Source organism: Sinocyclocheilus rhinocerous, unplaced genomic scaffold (assembly GCF_001515625.1).
Source record: "Sinocyclocheilus rhinocerous isolate Xijiao unplaced genomic scaffold, SAMN03320098_v1.1 scaffold1251, whole genome shotgun sequence".
NCBI classification, from domain to species: domain Eukaryota; kingdom Metazoa; phylum Chordata; class Actinopteri; order Cypriniformes; family Cyprinidae; genus Sinocyclocheilus; species Sinocyclocheilus rhinocerous.
Window position 1 is genome coordinate 3,952 of NW_015636566.1, and position 4,945 is coordinate 8,896.

The window sequence follows — 4,945 nt, forward strand, 5'->3', positions numbered from 1 at the left end:
AGAAATACATTATATAAAATGCAGATCCACGATGTGTGAGATGGCAATAAAAATAATAAATATATTAGAATAAAATAAACATTACTTTATAATAATGTTTTATAATTTTATATATATATATATGTATATATATATATATATATAAAAAAATATAAATATAATATAATTGCCGTCAAACGATTAATCGTGATTAATCGCATCCAAAATACCCTGAGAGTTACCTCCGTTTTTGGAACCGAAAGCTGAGTTTATCCGCTTACTTACCCTTAAACATACCCGGGTATGTCACATAACCTGCTTTCTGGAATACCCCCCTGTAGTTTTGATGTTAGTATTTACTTTAAATAAACGCATTATTACTAAAAAAAAATGCAGCGCTTCATTTTGCAGTAAAGTCGAACTGTTTGGCTTAGGTGTGCTTAGATGACTGTGTTAATTGTTTTGAGAGTAATTATATTACTTCTAGAAATATAGGCTATCAAATCGATTGAGAAAAACTGTAAACAGCATTTGCTTGTTGATGTTTATTTTATTTATAGTGCTGCTTATTTTGTGAAGCCGCTTTAAAGGCACTTTATAAAATAAAGTTCATTATTATACACTAAATGGTAAATTAACATAATAAATGTATAATACTAATTACCAGCCTACATTCTAAAGTAGGCTAATTCATATTTCTTCCAAAAAAAAAACTGTTATTTTTCAGTATTTAAACTTTCTTAATTTTGCATTTAAAAATATGAATTAAACGTGGAACCTGCGCTACGTGCAGTAAACCTGCTGGTTTCGGTTTACTGAGGATGCTGCTTAGCTTGGTAAAGTCAGTTGTTATACGTACACGCAGCCGTTAGTACGGATGACACTATTGGTCCAGCAGCATAACGCCATGGGGGGCGGATTCTCATTGGGTGACAGCAGCTTAATCCGAGAGCTCAACATTTTATAATATCTACAGTTTAAGCTTTTGTCCATGGATTTACACTGCGGGAGACAATAAACGCGAACGTGAAACGAAATGACAAGATCTGTCGGAAATGGAGGAGTCGTCTAAATCCTCAGTAGCGTAAGAACGTGAGTAGCTTTCATTTCCATGTTGAGACCGTGATGAATGAACAACACCATGTGATAGTAATGAAAACTGGGTGTAAAGCGATACAGTAAGGCAGCACTGGCCAGACAGTATCTCAAACCAGTATCTCAAGCCATATGGCTGTTGATGAGACGCTCACTGATGTCTGTCTCTGGAGGTCTGGTACTAAATGCTCATACATGAAGTGCAGTGCAGACGACAAAGACTCATAAATGAGTCTGGACTGCGTATTTCCTCCACCTGTTTCCAGGATGCCAATGGAGACACATGCTCATATAAACACAAACCACAGGTGACATCATGGCACACATCCTAAAATATAGCTGCTGTTATTTTCGTTTTACAGCATTGTTGATATATCGACTAGCGGTGGCTTTAATGTGTTATGTCACGAAACCTAGCTACAACAAATTATCCAGTCATTAGTAGCGTGATGTTTAATCCTCAAAAAGCTTCAGTAAGGGCGTAAATAACGGCAGTGGAATATACAGTATTTAACCGTTTGTTCCTCTGAACAGCGTCAATGCAGTGTCCAACATGCTCTGATATTTGAGGACAAAATTTGCGATGTCCGGATCGAACGAACGATGAAACGAACTGTTCGAAAGAATCTATTCGCTCGGAGCCGGAATTCGCATCACAAATATAATTCTGCTTTCCTAGCTGTTCTCGTGCAACGGTGTAACGTGAAAAATGTTATGAGTTATATTTGTTCATTTGTTATATTACAATTGCATAGTACACACTCATGCGCAGTGGAACATGACTGGTAATTGGGATTATAGTAAACCCACGTGCCACTGTGGCCCTGCACGCAAACACAGAACGTTCCCCTAATGTTAGCATATGGTTCCCTTTTGCTTGATTTTAGGTAAGAATTACGTTCTAAGAACGTTCTCTGTAACCAAAAGTAACCAAAAACTAAAAATGTCCTAATAAATTAGCCATTAATTAATTACTCAATACATTAAATTTCATTTAAAAATAATGTTTATGGCAGTATTTTTTATTGTAATAGTTGCTTAATATTTTATATATGTACTTAATGTATTTATTTTTTTTGACGGGTGTGTAAATTGTTTAGTTTAGTTTGTGTTTATATTTGTAATATATTCAAATTTATTTTATATCAAAACAAATGATTTATTATTAGATTTATAGGACTATAATTATGAAACATGAGGGTTAAAATGAATTAACGAAGGCTAAAAGTTGACTAAAATGTTACATTACTCCCCTTTCTACATTCAGGATCTTGACGTTGATAAAAAATAGTTCATACGATGACTCTTTATCACGGTCATTCATCACTTCTTATGACTAAGCCTTGAATGCACTCTTCCCTTCCAGAAACCATTCAACAATAATGATTAAGTGAAATATGAATCACCTGACATATTGCAAATATGATTCAAGAGATTACATTGATTAGAAATCCCCATTGACTCTTTCTGCACCTCCTCCCGCTACACCACACTCTCTGCTCATCTGTAAGCCAGTTTAGACGGTATGTATGATCACTATTAATTTTTTACTCTTTTTTTTTTTTTTTACTTTTCAGCCTTTTAGTTTTTATAAGGCTATTAGAAGCTTCATTGATAGCACAGTGGCATTAAATATGAGAACTTGTAGGTGTTAGATTGAAGATCGTCCTAAAATCAATATCTCCCCATATCAATAATAACATTCATTTCATAGATGAGATGAAGATGTGTGGTCCTGTTTCGAGTCTGCTGCTCTTGTTCTGCTTGTGAGGCACTGGTAATAATGTCTGTGTGTTATCTGAATGATGGAAGGGGGTTTGCATGGTGGTGGTGATGTGACCGTAAGACACTTTAGTTTCTCCTAAATTGGAAACCCACTTCCTTTTCCATGCTCAGTTCTCTGTGGTCATCTGATATTGACTCTATACATTGCTACATATTTGAGTGACTTATTATAGGCATTAAACAGTATGTTATTTTAAAACATATAAGATTAAAGTAAGAATATTCAGGCTTTTTTTAATGACAACAAACCAGTCTTGCCAGTTGAATCAGAACCACAGATTTATTAGTTTCTGTATAGGCATAATAATCATAATGTGGCTGTCACCATGAAATCTATTATTAAAAAGACTTAAACAGGCTTTTCAGCAAAATTTACACCATAAAATAATGTAGGATGTATGAACATTTAAATCAGACTTATTAACTAAAATCACAAGTAAAAAAAAAAGAAGAAAAAAAAGTTACTTGAGATGAAATAAAAAGTAACTGAAATAAAATACAATATTAAAAAAATATGTATTTTATATCAGCTGTAGTTTCCAAGGCAACATTTCTCATTTTCTTTTAGTTAACCTAAAATAACTAAAACTAAAATAAACATTAATAAAAACAATATAGCTGTATTTTAAATACTAATAAAATAACAAAAACACACAACAAAATGACTAAACTTTAACTAAAATTAAAATGAGAAAGTAACATATACATTTGCAAAATATACAAAGTATTAAATAAAAGCTAATTCAAAATATGAATGAAAAAACATAATCGCATGTCAGTGATTCTAAAACAATACTGTGTAATTGTAGAACATAAAAAAAAAAACGATATATTTTTTTTTTTAAATATATGGTAGGCTGGGACCTTTGTCTTTAAAAGTATCTTTAAAATCTATTCTATTGCTCTAGAAATAGAAATAAAACAAATAATAAATGTATTTTTCCAAAGTTTTATTTACACTTTAGGTCAAAGGCTGCAACTTAATGTGGTCACATGGCAATCCAAGCAAAACTAGTTGTTACTGTCTTGTAATCATAGTCTGTTAACCCACATTTTCCTGTGCCAGAGGCGAAACCTGGAGTGCAGAGAAGCTGATTGGCTGCTTCTGTAGGTCATTCATTCCACTTGGTTACACCTATGCACAGACAAGTTTACAGCTAAATGATGAGACAAGCCCCTGGAGATATGGGACACTTAGTCTGCACGAATGCTGAGCACAACATATACAACACACATGTAGTAAATGATATGGCTGAAAATCATCTATCTATCCATTCATCTAACCAAACTGGTTCAGGTCAGGAGATACAGTAGTATGTAGTGTAAGGACTTGGCATAGTTTTGTAGCTGATAGTTCAATATGGTTAACTGCTTTGCATGCATGACTTTATATTTGAATGTGTATGTCTGTTTGCATACATCTTCCTCTGGGGTCAAATACATGGTTTTGTTATCTATGCAGGATGTAGTAAGATCAGCTGTCACTTTTGGGTCAGAGACTTCCCTTGTCTGCTTCCATCACATCAGTAGGTCTGGACTGCATCCCACAAGGCCATTCAGCAAAACCCTGGTAATGCAAGTCTCAGTGAAAGATAGAAAGATTTTATTTTATAAACAGGCATGTCTTTGAATGCAGGTTTTATTTAGATTACTTCCTTGTTCAATGGAAGAAAAAAAAACTGACATATTGACGTGGTGATTGGTTAAATCTATCTATCTGTTGCTTTGGATAAAATGAATAAATGTAAATAATAAATAAAATATATATGATTGCCTGATTAATTAAGAAATACTGATTAATTAATTAGTTGAATTATTCACAAGTAATAGCATCCATCAGTTTTTGCTAAGAATAGACATATAGACAATACATTACTGTGGCAGATGATTAAGCATCAAATAGAAAAAAAGTGGAAGTCATTATATTGTTTGTTGTATTTCTATATTACTAAACATAAACCTGTTACTGACTGACCTACAAATATTTTTTTTTGTAATTAATCACACCAAATTAACACATTAAATGTACATCCCCAAAAAATATTGGTAACACTTTAGATTAGTTGCTTATTATCATGCATATTAC